The following is a 16,740-nucleotide window of genomic DNA, read 5'->3' on the forward strand; positions in this document are numbered from 1 at the left end:
AATCAAATGGCTCCAGAAAGATCATTACTGATAAAGAATAAACTGTTAGCACAGAAATGTAAAGACTCTGGTCAGAAGAGGCTCTGAACTGCAGAGATAAATAAATACACAGTGAATATTTAGATATATCCTGTGTTAAGAGCAATTTAAATTCAGTGTTACTTTTAACTCATAATAGACCAGATGTGTAAGTCTCAGTGTGTTGGTGATCCCCTGTCAGTGAAATAACAGGACTATCTTGTCATTGACTACACTTAAGTCTGCCACTATAAATTCACATCAGATTTATGACTTTCTGAGCCTTCTTGGCAGAGTTACAGGCCAATAACACGTTAGGAATGGCATTCTGGATAGCTGTTTTACTCATCACACATTTTATAGATTATAGTCTTCAAGACACCAAGGGGTCGTAAGACTCAGATAATAAATCCATCAGAGATTAGAGTTATAAAGATCTTGTTAAACATCTGACCCACCCAATGCACTTGCAAGGATAGGTCCAGTCTATTTGTCTCCTGTGAGATGAAGTTGGATATACAGGCTATACAGCCTGCCCCAGATGGAGAACAAATTAGCCACAAGGCCAACCAACTTGTTCCTCTGTAAGTCAACGTCAGTAGGAGTGGTCCAGGGTTCTCTGTCATAGTAGCAGCACCTGGAGTGAGTAGTTCTCCGACACTGCCTTGTTGACATGCTGAAGGGAACAAGGAGTTGGCTCTCTTGAAGTCTTTACAATTTTCTGCAGCCCCTGGCCCCAAAACTCATGAAACTGACACCTCTTGGGAACTGGAACAGAAATATGATGATCAGAATAGAGGCACGAGTGGCCACATATAGACTGGCCTTTCATGAAGAGGAAAATATTTTCCAAAGGCTGGATCCACTCATCTGGAAGCATTTTTGACCAGTTCTAAGCATGCAGGTGGAAAAACAAAACAAGCTAAACAAAACTATCAGCCCTAACTTCATAGCACTTACAGCCTAGTCAGATAGACAAGCAAAATAAGTGATGCATGAGAGAGCCACCTAATAACCACTCTAAGACACATCCCTGGGGCTCACCCTAACTTCAAATGGCTGTCGATTTTTACTCGTTAGTATTTTTCTAGTCCATGTAACAAACTTGCACGTGTACTCCCTGTACTTGTAAAAGTAAAAATTAAAACTTTTTTTAAAATTCTAATCAGTGTTCTCTTCCTTTCATACCACCAGTACTTTAAAAACACCAATTCACCATCGGTTCACTTCTATGCAGGTACATTGAGTAAAAGGAAGCTAACCGACATTGTCTGAAACCTGCCTAAAGTGAAGCAAGGGCCAGGGTGTCCTCACACAATGTTTCAGCAACTTGTTTTATTGCAGTCCACACAGAGGCTCCAAATCTCCAAGAAGACGAAACTAGAGAAGACGACAGAACGATCTTAAAGTTGTAATAGCTTTGCCAAGGTCTGTGTCCTAATTCTTTAACAACATCCTATCTTTATGCTTATCTTGTGCCTTATTCAATCCTACTCCCCAAGCCCATTATCACTGCCCAGTCAGTGGACACATTTGATCTAACCTGTTCTTTGGCAACACACAGTGGTGAAGCACACATCTCACTTCCCAGAAATAAGATGCATCCTAAAGTTATGCAGAGGTAGAAACCACTGAGTTTAATATAAAACAAGTTCAGGATGCCTTTTTGAAACCAAGTATCCCCCTGCCTCTAATCCCACCATTAGAAAACCACCTGGTTGAGTCTTGATTGTGATTTTTTTAACCAAAATCACTCTTAAAAATAAATATCCAGTGAGAACTTAAATCGTTTTCCACGTTACAAGACAGGGTCCCTTCACATCTAGTCCTACCTAAGCATAAAGCTTGGGCTTTCCTTTCCATAATGTCCCTGTCTCTCTAAGCGTAATGATCTCCCTCCTATATTTTAAGACTCTTATGTATGTCCCAGGCCACAGAAAAAAAGTGAATTCCCCCCACCCCCACTGCCCCCAGATTTTTGATGGCCTCATGAAGTCTCATCACAGTTATCTTCCTACCAGACAATCCATGAGCCACCTGCAGGCAACTCTCCATGAAAAGTTCAGATCTCACAAGGGCAATGAGGCTAATGGCTCCACTAGCACAGCTCCTCCACCTGCCTGAATATGGCCAGTCCTCTCCCCACTGGCAGTCTGCCTGTGACGGCTGAGCTTCCAGGGTACTCTCTGGTACTCTGCTTGGCTGTTCCTATTACCCACCCCACAACATGTCTTCACTTGCTTTGCACCACATTTCTCATGAACTCACTTCTCTCCTGCCTCCCCTCCACTAAGGTCACATATCCTCCCTGCTCCAGCTCTCTTTCATGCAACGAGGTGAGGCGATGAGTAGCCTGGCTCTCTAGTTCTTACTCTATCCTCTTTCAACTTCTCTGATTGTGGCACTGCTTCCCTTAGAACCCACTTTGGAAGTAAGAAAAGCAAACCTGTTTATTCTCATTCTTAAAAGCCATATGGACGCCTCTGACCAAACAGTGGATGATCACATAAGACAAATGGGGAAAAAGAAACATGAACATTAACATTTCAAAATACGTCTTGTTTCACCAAGTATTGGCATTTGACACTTGAAGAAAATCAAGGAGCTATGGATTCCCTACCTCCAAGGACTGCTAAAGGATGAATATAATACATGTGAAGTGTTTAACATGGTGCCTGGAACACAGTGAGGCTTAGAAAGTATTAGTTATTCTTCTTATTATCAGGAAAAAGGAAAGCTAATTTGGAAGTAGCCTAAGAGAGACAAAAGGAAAAAAACAGTGAACATTTCCATCATTGCTCAAGCTTAATGGAAACCAACAAGACCAGGCCTGCCATCTTGGTTTCTCCTCTCTCCCCAGTTTCACTTTGACTCAACTTTTCTCCTATGGCAGCTTGTTATATCCAAAAAAAAAAAGCCCACTTGATCTACACTCAGACTCTGAGTTAATTTTCATCCTTTTCTTTGAAATTTTCTAACAGGGATTCTGCCGTGACTGTAATTATATCCAAACACTTTTACAAAAATTCAGTATCATCTGTATATTGTAGAAGAAAATATTCCTTCTGCACCATTGGTGGCACCATTAGCTCTCCAATAACAGGACGCTGGGTGAAATGGTCCCCTTTGAGCCACACAGAGACCCTTTGACAACAGGTAAATATTACAAAACTGTGCATTAGAACCTGAATCTAACACACTGTCACCACAGGGAAAGCCAGTTTAAAATCATAAATGTCAAGATATAATTAGCTTAAAGGTCAGGTTTAATTATAGTTGTTGAAAATGAAATACACTAATTACTGAAACCATGTCGGAAAATTATTTTAATGGTTGGAAATGTTTTGTCGGTGCCTTTGTTTCTACAGAATGATGGTTCCTGTTGCTTGATGAAAAAACATGGTGACGAGCATTTGCTTCCCTGCACGGATAGAAGCAGAGAACAAAACAAAGTTGATGAAAAAGCTCGCAACTCCAAGCAGCCCCACAGAACAGTTGCTCTATGTTATTGTATTATTAATCATTTTCTTATAATCGGTGCTTTAGATATAATTTTAATGAAGCTTCAAGAAAAGCTCAATGCATTACATTGTAACAACAGAGGAAGCACATTTATCACTTGGTCTGTAGGTTTAATGGCAAAGCAAATCAATAAATAAACAACTGCTGAGAAAATAACTCAATAACTGGAAAAAGTTGTTTTACCTGTAGGATTTCTGATATTTCTACTGGGAATATTTATTGGCTCACCTAAGTATTTTTCTTGTGATTTTATCATCTCTTTCCTTTGGGCTTCCAAGGAATAAAAAGTTTGAACAATCTTTCATTTAATTTTATGTTTTGTCTGCTGTTCTTTTTTAAAAAAAATAAGTGATAATATTTTTCAAAATTTGGCTCAGTTTTAAAGGAAAAAAATATTTATAATAAAAAAATTCCTAAGACATGTAAGTAACAAGCATGCACAAGTTATTAGAACTCTTCATAATTGGTAGAAAAGTCCTTCAGAAGATTTAGTCTGAATACTGATATAACCCCATAGGGAAAAAAGAAGTTTTATCCAGTGTGGTTCTCATATGGAGATTAGCACTCCTGAAGAGAACTAAAACATCAATTTTTGGAGGAAAAAAAATAATTAAAAAAGGCAAGAACCTACAGAATGTGTTTTGTCAAAATGGAGAACAAAAGGCTAAGGAAACAGTGTTTTACTCTCTGAAAGACACATTGAGGGAGACAGTTTTAGTTGAGAGAGAAGCTGCATGACACCAAAGCATTTAAATAGCTCCAAAAGAACCCACTTGTGACAAAGCGAGAGCAGAGCTATTCTCCAGTAAGCCATAGACAATGCAAGGAGAGTCTGCACTCTGCTCTAGCTCAATAATGCACAAAGAAAATGGCATTTAATTAAGATTTGCCTGCCTTCCAGGTACTTATGACATTGAAATTAGTGTGGACATAAGGCACTAAGGCTGACATCAACATAGTTCACCCAAGAAGTCATTTACTTAAGATTTACAACCCACTGTAAGAGAAAAGTGAGAATTTATGAAAGGTTTCCATCTGGCAGGCTATATCATTAGCATTCAAACTGATAGAAGCAATGATTTAAATTTCATAATCTAAGTGAAGATATGCATTAAAAATTCTCCTAAAATATGTCTAATAGCTCTAACTGACTTCTTTATTAGAGTCTGCCTGTGAAAAAAATGTCAGATATCAATGAAGAAGTCATCAAATGTTAATTTTAGTCTATCCAACTGATAGAAATTCATAATAAAGTAGCATCATTGTGGCTGAAACCCCCACCTAAGCTCTCTGAAAGAGATGCAATAAACTAACTCCTTTCCATTGCTTTAAAAATAAAACCCAATTGCCTTGTTTCATCTGGTTATAATGAGCATTTTAAGTCATAACAATGATTATTTATTAAATACCAATAGCTATTTTGGGGGATGGAGGGGGGAGAGAGTGCAGCCTTTGGCATGTGTTGTTCAGAGCTGATGAATAAATCCTGTTAACAGAGAGAAGGAAATACGTATAAATCGCCTACTGCAGGAGAACCACGGTCCCATCCATTTTTCTGAATTAAAGCTCACTGTCACTACAAAATGCCCTCATGTTGTCAGAACAGGACTGTGTAAGAAGATAAACCCTTGATATTCTCCCTTAAAAATGCAGACAGATAAATGTTTAAAACAATAAGAAACGTGGTTTACATATCAGAATATAACATACCACGACTTAGAGCACCCTCAGATGATACTGGGTACCAGTTTAAAATACATTTAACTTTAAAGGAAGTTAATATATTTCCCTGGGTTTCATGTACAATGCTGCAGAGGTAAAGAGAAAAATAACAGTTACAGATTCAGAAGACAGGCTGGAATTGAATTTTGTTCCAGCACATTTTAGCTCTGTGACCTTGAGCAAGCTATTTATCCTCTCTAGTATTCTATTTCCCCATCCAGAAAACAATACCTACCTCACAGGATTGTTGGACGAGAAGTGAGATGTTATATATGAAGTTCCCAGCACAATGGTTCACAAAGAGTTTTTAGATATGCAAAGCTTATCTAGGAATATCCATAGAAATGAAAGTAGGATGTGTTCTATGAAGCTTCCAGACCCCCCAACCCTTGAACCTGGCTGTAGGAGTTGAAGACACAAGGTGTGACAGAGGCATACCTTGTATACAGTGCACTTTGTATATTATCAGTTATTTTTCTTTGCTAAGGAACAGCCAAGTATGTCCATATATGTCACACAAATGTGCCCAGAAAAATAGGCTCCTCCATAACTCTAGAGAACACCGTGATTGCTTTCTATGTTGGGCAAATGTGGTCATAATAAGTAATATTTGCCAGATATTTCTTGCTCTCTGCCTCCCATGCATAAGATAGTCCTGTGTTTCCTGGCTTTTTTGTGTTTGAATAGCGTCATGCTAATAGTTACAAGTAATGAATCAGAAATACAAATAACAGTGGGATGGAGCAGCCTCTGTGAGACCCTGTCTTTCCTCTGGTACGATAACCAGCGGTGTCTGAGACAGTGGACGCTGACTCATCCTGAATCTCTGAATGATGGTGTAGAGAAAGATGCCAGCCAATTCACAATGAACATGGACCAGGTGCAACAAATAAGCCTTTGTTGTTGCAAGTCACTGAGATTTGAGGATTGTTTGTTCTCACAGCAGGCCCTGACTGTCCTGACTGATGCAATAGGTATGTTCTACTGGAATCTGATGAAATGAATGAGAAATGAAGAGATAGGTGTCCTCACTTTTTTAATTATTGTGCAATTATGTGATCACTCAATTCTACCAGAAGCAGGGAAGAAGGGATCAAGGTAGACCTTATAAGTGATGCTTGAATTGAATTGTGATCTTAAAATATTTGAGGGGTATATTAAATTGATTGGAAGGAGGGGCTGTAGAAAAACATTTTCAACAAGAGTAAGAGGTGGAACTCTTAAAGATTTGTCTAGAGAGATAAACAAAATGAGAATAGAGGGACATCATAAAGCCTCTACAAAGTCTGGACTTTATTTGATCAGCTAGAGGCTACTCTACAGCAAAATCTATGGCAGTTGACGGTGAAATGTTGAATACATATGCCTGGACAATCCCAGATTCTGAGTGAAATAATAACAATGACATCATGACAACCACTGGTGGCAAATGCCACATGGTGTAACCCACAACTTAGAAAAGATTGGCTGCTGATCATTCACAACCCCAAAGAATAATGGAATTCAAAATTGTAAAATTTACACTTAAAAAGTAAATTATTCCCAATCTTTAACACTGAAACTCCGTTAATAGCAGACATTTGGTACACAGTTTACAAGTTATCCGAATGCATTGATAATTTCTAACAAAAAACTTCTACTGTGGGCAATGGAAGCCATCAAAGAGCTCTAAGCAGAGGAGTGACATGACTGGAGGTGCACATCTTGAAAAAATTTATTTAGAAACAGTGGGCTGGATGGAATGGATAGTGTAAGATGATGGTTAGGACACCATTTAGGAGACTGTCACAGTCATAAGCTTTTACAGCTTATAAAAATAAGAAGGTGGGTGTGCCCGTCTACCAAATTCCAAGAGAAATTTTCCAAGAGAAAATTTGTCTTTCTTGGTATCTGTGGTTATTTGAAAACTATCTCCAAATAAACTCTTTTTTTTCTCCCAGTAATCTCTCAGTGGCAGTACTTTCCAACTTGGTTTCTACCACTTGGCTTTCCTTGCTTTCTCTCCTCCCTCACTATTGCTTCTTCTCTCCCCTGGGAGAACTTACAAATGTGCTTTAAGACCTCAGGCAGTTGATGGAGTGGGGTACTCTGTTTTTCCCTAGAAAACCATGGTTATAACAGTCCAGGTCAAGACAATGAAGGCATGAACTGACATGAAATTCAGAAATGAAATAAAGAAGAGATAGAAAAAGGAAATGGTAAACTACTGAATTCAGTACAGCTTGTATATTGTCAGGGGAACACACTTTTCTAGTTGGAAAACAAGGTTCCTGGAATGCTGTAGGCACTCAACAAATATTTGTTGAATAAATAAATAAATCTGAAAAACAAAATGCAAAGCGCCAAATGTATGTTAGGATGTATGAAGATGGATCGGCAATGACTCCTGCACTGAAAGACTTTCTTGTGCTGCTGTTAACACAGTATCTAAAGGCACGGATGGAATACCTGGTACCAACGCCACCACCTCTCCTTCGTTTTCTGCACCCATAGCAATCATTTTAAATTGGCCACTATGATTTTTCAGTGTTGAACCTACACACATAATCAGAAAATCCTTCAGAAGACAATGTCCCAGAAAATTATTATCAATTGATCAGAGATGACAAGGAAAATGAGACCTAATCACCTAGTCACCTATTTGTCAGGCTTACCAATACGCTGAATGAGTTTGAAAGGAATTAAGCAGCAAAACGAAACAGAAAGTAATACATTCTGTGTTTTATTCCTACTCTCCATTTAATTATGTTTCTGTGTCCTAATGGACGACAACTGGAGCATGTGAGGTGAGCAGATACTGACTGACAGGTCCCCAGTCTCAAAAACGGGTAACTGAAAGCTAGGCCTACGTGGGTTGAGAAAGGATGGGAAGGAAGAAAACATACAGTGGGTAGCTCGGCCTATACAAAGTATTTATTTTAAGAGAAAAAGAAGAAATTTGTTCTATTTGTTTAGTTAATATAAAATCTGCAAGGATGCCTCCTACTCAGATTTTTTCAGTCTAAGCCATCTAAGGTAAATAAGAACCGTGAAAACCACATCAGACTGAAAAGCAGAAACTATGTCTAACTCTGCTCTCTCACACGTCATAGAGTAAGCAGCAATAACATCAGCCACCCCTCAATTTCCCAATTAGTACACAGGGAGTCAGAATAACTTCCAATAATGATAATGGCCACTGATGGAATGCCTAATGTGAACTAGACAATATTCTAAGCACTTTGCATATATTATCAAAGCCAGGAATATGTCTCCCTTGGAATCAAGAATAGTGAAAAGGCATTCTCCTTTTGCTTTAGCTGTAATATTTTCCCCATGTGACACACGACAGAAATCCGGGCTCAGTAAGATTAAAGAACTCATGGTCACATCACGTAAGAAACAAAGATGGCATTGAACTCAAGTCTGTCTGGTTCTGAAGCTAATCATAGTAACCATTATGCTGTCTATATAGAAACTGTTAAATGCCATTTTTCAAATTACAATCAGGCAGTTGGGCTAAGACTGAGGCTTCAGAAAACAGTACAATTCCTGTGTGCTGTGCTAACACTTCTGTTTAGGAACGTCACATTGACAAGGTTCTGAAAATGAACTCCGTTCAGCAAACCCACCAGTTTAATGGCTACCCGTGTGTGCTAGGTGCTAGCTGACATCAGCATATAAGGCACTTTATGAAGTCTTTATTGACCTGTAAATGTTGCTCCCACTACTAATGGAATAGTACTTATGCACCATTGGACTGTGGAAACCTCTACCACTAGGACTCACTCTGAATGTTAACCCGGGCTAGCTGCCATCAGATAAATGAAGAACTGTGGCTGGTTAATCTTCCCGGGACCACAACACAGACACAGTGGAGTCCTGGTGAACAGACTCACTCTCTTTTTCAAGAAGCAGACATCCCTCCTTAGCATCTGAAATTACTAGATGATTTTACATTGCATCACACAAAAAACACGACATTCTGGAAATGTGCTTTCTCAACATTTGGCCCTTCAAACCTAGGGGAAGAAAAAAAAAACCTGGCAAAATTATTTGGAAGGATGAAAGATGTAAATGCTGTTATAAGTGTCTCTCCAATGGTAAATAACCAAGCTTTTATTGGGCGAATGTAATTAGAGACAGATTTCAATGCCGCTTGGATACAGCTGTTTCTGTCCTCCTGGCTTCAGACTGTTGCTGGATCATTCTGCGGCCATTGGCAATTTAGCCAATCAGTTCTGCCTCGGTGCACCCAGCTGACCTCCTTCTCCACCGAGATGATGGACCTGCCTATGAAGACTGCTCAGAATTCCAAAATGAGGTACCCAGATCTCAAAGGCACCTTGAAATATGCACCTTCAGTGACACAGCTATCAGGTTTTGCCTTATATTAGTATTTGTTCTGGGTGTGTTTGTGTTTTAGGAGGCCCTTGGGGAAAAAAATATTCCTATAATCAGCCTGATGCTGCCAGGCAATGGTTTTTGTTTCTCCTAGATATCCTGTCACTGCCAGGTAATGGTTTTTTGCTTCTCTCAGATATCAGAAAGAATTAAGGGAAAGTATTCATTGTCCACTTTTCTAAAGGAAGGTATGTAGAGATCTCTGTATAGCACTAAGAGAGAGACTTTTGACCAGACACAGAAAGACAAATATGAGGTAATCTCACTTCTATCTGGAATCTAAAAAACTCAAACTTACAGAAGCAAAGGGTAGAACGGTGGTTACCAGGGGCCAGATTTGGGGCAGAGGAGGAATTGTGGTGATGAAAAAAAAAAAAGAGAGAAAACATCTGCAACAAAAGGAGATGCATGTAGATGTTCAAGGCATATTTTTAAACCATGCTTACTTGCTTTTTATGGGTATGTAAAACTAGGGTAAAACTTGTCTCTCGATGCCCTAAGTATGGTAATATAAAAGAGTGACTGGATGTCACAATGGACCTGACCTTAGGTTAATCACCAGTTGCCTCAACAAGGACTTAGCTACAAGCTTCAGAGTAACCCACTTACCTCCACTTTAATAACAAGAAAGCCTTATAAACTCCTGACCCAATCTCCTCAGGTCAGAAAATCTCAATTTCTACATAGGACTGAAAACAATACAGATAGTACTTGTATTTGTTAGAAAAAAAAGAAAGAAAAAATCCTTAGACCAGTCTTGGTCTGTTGGTGTTCTGCAGTTTCAGCATCCTTATCACAAACAAGAATCAAATGATAGGGAAGAGAAGGGAGAGAGCACCAATTTGGACAGAATATAAAATAATTCAATTCCACCCTAGATTGTGAGTAACTAGAGGACAGGAAACGTGACTCTGCTCATAGCCCTGGCCTCACAACACTAAACACAGAACTGTCTCTTAAAGTTTCTCAGCTTGGCACAGTGGCTCATGCCTGTAATCCCAGCACTCTGGGAGGCTAAGGCAGGGGGATCACTTGAGATCAGGAGTTTGAGACCAGCCTGGCCAACATTGTGAAAACCCATCTCTACTAAAAAAAAAAAAAAAAAATACAAAAATTAGCCAGGCATGGTGGTGCATGACTGTAGTCCCAGCTACTCCAGAGGCTAAGGCAGAAGAATCGCTTGAACCCAGGAGATGGAGGTTTCAGTGAACCAAGATTGTGCTGTTGCATTCCAGCCTGGGCAACAGAGTGAATGAAACTCTTTTTTTTTTTTTAGACAGTTTCTCTACAAATGCTTACTGAATTGGATTAGAGTAAACAATGATGTACCAAGTGTCTAGGGAGGATAACATTTGGGACTGAAGAGAATAACATTATTTTATTACAGCTTTAAATGTAGTCCTGCTTTTGTTTTCAAGGAGACTGCAAATAGAACAACTTCTTGATTCTATTGGTATTAGAGTCCTAAACACAAGGAGGCAATATATCACTGTCTAAAGGCAAGGGGTCCCGCAAATCATCACTGAATACTATCTCAAAAGGTTACTTGGTCAACCTTCAAGTTAGTGACAGTTTTCAAGACCTCTCTTTCCTTTTTTTCTAAAGGACATTGTACTTAAACAAAATCCAAAGTCCTTACAATATGAGTTACTATTGCTGGGTAACAAATGACCTCAAATTTAGCAGCTTACAACAACAATTTTTCATCTCACACAGTTTTTAAGGGTCAGGAATCTGGAAGTGGGTTTAGCTGAATGGCTCCAGGTCTCTCATGAGGTTGCCATCAAGCTGTTGGCTGCAATTTCAATGATCTGAAGGCTTGATCAGGGCTCAAGGACCTATGTCCAAGCCTACTCGTGAGGCTCACAGGGTGAACCTCTTCATAAGGTTATTAATAAGACAGCCACTGGTTTCCCTGGGAGCAAATGATCTAAGAAGGAGAGACACACACACACAGCGATAGAGAGAAAGAGAGAGAGGCCACATTGTTTTTTATAACCCAATCTCAGAAGTCACATACCACCATTTCTGCCATACTCTATTGGTAACAAAGACTCACCCTGGTAAAGTGTGCAAAAGGACCACATAGTGTATCATTGGGGACCATTCAGGAGAGTGGCTACCACATTTACCAAGACCCATAGTGCCTTACAAACTTCTCCCTGCTTGCCTCCCCAAACTCACCTCATGCTATGTTCCCCCATGCCTGCTATGCTCCGGTCAAATGGTCTTGTGACAGTTCCTAGAACAACGTGAAACTTTTCCCCCCTCAGTCCCTATTTATTTGCTCTTTTCTATGCCTGAAATGCTTTTCTTCTGCTTCTAAAACAGATCAATCCTTCTCATCTGATTAAACACCATCTTGTCTGATAGGCCTTCGCACAACCTCTACTTCAAAAATTCTCCATCCTGTGATACCCCATTATTTATTTCTTTTGTTGTACATCTGTGCTTATGTTTATTCAGATAGACCTTCCCACACCATCTACTTGAAAAAACTCTTCACCCTGTGATACCCCATTATTAATTTCTTTCATTTTACATCTTTATTTATGTTTATTCATGTATCTATCTGCTTATGGCATTTTCTAAATACAGTAAGCACCATCAAGACAGAGGCCCTCTCTGCCATGGGCACTGTGTATCTCCAGTGCCTGGCACAAAATTGATGCTCATGAATATTTATTGTCTGAATGAAAAAGGCACAGTCAACAGTTCTTCCCAGTCGCTGTCTTGTATTCTAACCACCTCGACTCACACCTACACAGTGGACCAGGGACATTTTCCCAAGTCAAGCCTCAAAGCAAACCTTCTAACACATATTCCCCACCACACTTCCTTCATCTCCTAACTCAGTTTCCTCTGAAATGATCACCAACAATAAAGTCTAGACTGATTTAGCCCTCTGAAGATTTTCTTCTCCACCACCTGGTATGGCATCAGGCTGTCCTTTAAAAATCTCTAGAATGTCACCCCATAACCTTCTGTTTAATCTAGCTTTTCTTTCTCTTGCATCTAGTTTCCACCTGGTTGCCTCATATTCAATTTCTACTGCTCAAACTAATAGTTTTAGGTCGATGCTTCAGCACATTCTGTTGGCATGGGCTCTAAAGCTCAGCAAAACCCAAGGATGCTAAATTCCTGACCCCTCACCTGCAGGCTTGTGGCAAGGCTGGCTCCATACCCACACTGAGCCAGAACCCTCAGGACCCCTGCTTGAGTCCAGTACTCAAGCATTAGCTTGAATTTGAACCATAGAAAAACTTCAGACAACTGGTGACTCCTTGTTTGTATCTGGCCTCTTGTTGTCTAGAGATCTTTTTATCATTTTGTATTAGTTCATTTTCATGTTGCTGATAAAGACATACCAGAGACTGGGCAATTTACAAAAGGAAGAGGCTTAATCACAATCATGGCAGAAGGCAAGGAGGAGCAAGTCAGGTCTTACATGGATGGTAGCAGGCAAAGAGAGAATGTACCAAAAGGGGAAATACCAGATGCTTATGAAAGCATCAGATGTCATGAGAACTCAGTCACTATCACAAGAACAGTATGGGGGAATCTGCCCCCATGATGCAATTATCTCCATCTGGCCCTGCCCTTGACATGTAGGGATTATTAAAATTCAAGGTGAGATTTGGGTGGGCACACAGAACCAAGCCTTATCACATTTGAACACTCATGCGTAAGATTTTCAAATACTCAAATTCTCTGAGTTATCTTTCTTCAATTGGACTTCGTTAGAGCATAATGGCTGATCTTTAACAGAGGCAGCATATGCAGAAATACTTTATTGAATATTTTACGCCCTTATCCCTAATTCTGCATTGCAATGTGAAATCCACTGGTAGACATGGGTTCTAGACCTAACTCTGAACTTATCCTCAGTTTCCTTATCTGTACAGTAATAATATAGGCCTAGATGCTCTGAAAGGCCTTCCTAAATTCTGTCGTAAGTGCAATACACAATATCAAGGCACATGTGGCTTTTCCTAGTTGTTTATGTCTGATTTTTTTAGGTACTTCTGAAGCCAGATGCCAGTTTCTTCAGCAACGTGCCTGAGATGGAAAGCCCCAAGTCCTCTCTTTGCTTGTTTTGCTTGATCCGGATGGCCTCCTTCATCTGTCTGGATGCTTCATTCTCCTTCTTTCCTCAGGGATATTTTAGAATCAGCTTCCACAAAGATGAACATTTCTTTACCCTGAGACTTGTACTAACCTACAGGGACATTGTACAAATCACCTTTGGCAAAGGTGTTCTCATTGATTACTGTGGCTCAACTTTCTAATCAGCCAAGACAAGAATTCTGTCACATTTAGAGAAGGCTGAAGGCTTTCTCTGTTAACTTCCCAGATGTTTCCAGGATCAGGAAAAAAAAGAAAAGGAAAAAAAAGAAATCTAAATTGTTTTAACCTGAAGGCCAAAATACAGATACTTTAGCCTCTTTTGGCTCATTACTGGAAGATATTTCAAAGCATACTCTTAAGAATAACATAAAATATTTTCAATTTGCTTCATTTTCATGATCAGAATTATTGTGTAAGTTTTGGGGTCTAAGAATTAGAACTGAAGTCACACTCAGTTTTCAAGTGCTTGTTAAATTAAAAAGAAAATAATAAAATAATATACTGTACATATTGCATTCTGTGTTTTCATACATATTACCTGACTGTCACCGTTTACTCTTTGTTACCTGTTAGGTAGGCAATGAATTAAGAGACTATATTGTCTTTATTAGTAAAACAAAAAAAGTAACAAAAATATCATTTTGGTAATTTTTAATGTAATAATAGTGTTATTAAGAAGCTTCTAGGAGAATTTTCCAGCTAATAATTGTCATGACATTTTCAATCACAGGTGCTTTTATTACTGAACAGTGACTGATGGGTAAAAAAAAAAAAGAGAGATAATTTTCATCATGCTTCAGGAACCTCAGAAAACTTCTCAAGTTTTTGAGAGCATTAAGGGGTTGAGCTTCCTCAGTCTGACCCCAGTTTCTCCATATTCTGTTAAAACAACTCATGTCAGAAAATATTTCTTTCTAATCTTCTTTTTTTTTAAATTAAATCCCCACTGATAATTTTTCTATAGAAAAATCAGGAGATACAGTTACAGAGTCTGTGGTTGAAGAATCCCACTTGGGCATTCCTATCAGAGGTTTTAAACTAAGAAGATTTCTTCAAAGCCTATCACGAGAGAGTCTTTCAGTTATACAGTATACCAAGAAAAAGAAAATGTCTCAAAATTATCTTCTCTTGAGTACCAGGCCCTTCTGTTTCCTACTGCACACATTTTAGCTATAATGCCATCTATTTAAATTCACTACTTATTATTCACCTTTTCCTTTGAGGTTATTAATTATTGTTAATATGCCTTCAAAACAGATTAAAGTCATGCAAGCAAGTGAACAACTCAAGGCAGGAGAGACATTTCACAAGCATGCTTCATTATCATAGTTCATCCAGTTATTTTTAATAAAATGATGATATAAAGGACTGGTTAGAAAAGACCAAGAAACTTTGGGAAAAGTAAAAATTGTTTTATTTAAAACACATTAAGTATGAGAAATGTGACTTGCTTAATACTAGATTTCCATAGTTTTATATGGACGTATAAACAAAGGCATAGATTATATATCCAAGCTCTATACTGAACCATTTGCATTAAGGCAAAAGAATTAAGCAAATCATGGTCTGTCTTTATTGAATATATCAAATACTTCATAAATGAGATACCAACTGTGTTACCTAGAAAAAGAATATTTTTTTACTTATCATATATCCCAAATGTTAAAAAATAAATATAAATAAAAAGAAAGGATTAAAATGGCAAGAAGAATAAATCAACTTTTAAAATCTTAATTTATTAAGATCATTACCATTTTTCTTCTGATTTCCCTGCAAGCAGAACCTATGATAATGTCATCTGTGTTTTTGCATTGCCCAAGAATATTCCCCAAAACTCAGTTTAAATCTCTCTCTTTCTTCCTTTATAGTTAGGTATCAACTGAGAATTCTTTTTGTTTTCTGCTGAGAACTTGGCCAATAACAAACAAATGAAACAATGAAAGCCTATAGTCCTTGCAGATTTGGCCATTATAAATCTGGAGACTTGTGCAGTTCAATAAAAACACCACATTCAGAAAAAATTAACCCAACTACCACAATGATTAAAAATGAGTGCAAATGTATTTATTGTCTAACACACCACCAGACACAATTCAGAGGGTAAGCAAGGGATACACAAAAGGCTACAGATGCAGAAGGTTTCACATGGTTTTTCCCTGCTCCTGGGAATTCAGCTGCCAATGATGTTACCTACATTAAATAATAGTAATAATAAATAAACACCTCGCTATGCTACTTTTCATTGCTATCTCAGAAAAGCTACATATCCACAGATGGGGCTGTTGACAAACACTGGGCTCTGCTGGTTCTTGAATCACTCCCAACAGCATCCAACACTGTGAAAGGCCACATCTTCAACAGGGAGTGAACAACATCTCTACCTTTAGCCTTCCAGAATCTCTGAAAGGCCCTCTCCCTGCAGACATTTCTTTGTAATTGACACCACAGATGGGCCTAAGTATGCTATTTTCCCTAAAAACAAAGGAGGGTATAAATTTTTTAAAATACAGCGTGCTCTACCCAGAGGAGACAGAGATCAGGTTTTTGTACTTTAAAGCACAATGTCTGTCTGCCAAGCAAAGGATGATGAACCATTCCCCATGACTATTTCCAAGGTGCTGGGTTAAAGCACTTTTTACATGTAGTTAAAATCAAGCAAAGAGTCAATGGAAAAAATTCCCCATGAAATGGCTTTTAGATGTCCTTGTTCATTGTTCATACAAGCAATTATCTTAAAAGGAGATGCTTATCTGTTCCAGTCACTAACATTTATACCTACCCAAGCCATGATTAACTCCTATTGAAAATTTTGTTTTCATGGTTATTATGAAACTTAATCATGTTTATGGATAAAGCCAGTTTAGACATTTGAACCAGGCATCTCTTGCAGAACAGTCTACATCATTGCAGACAGACCACAAAACACCTTCTAGATAAACGCTCCCTATAATCTGTCACCAAAGCAAT

Source organism: Nomascus leucogenys, chromosome 20, assembly GCF_006542625.1.
Source record: "Nomascus leucogenys isolate Asia chromosome 20, Asia_NLE_v1, whole genome shotgun sequence".
Classification (NCBI taxonomy): domain Eukaryota; kingdom Metazoa; phylum Chordata; class Mammalia; order Primates; family Hylobatidae; genus Nomascus; species Nomascus leucogenys.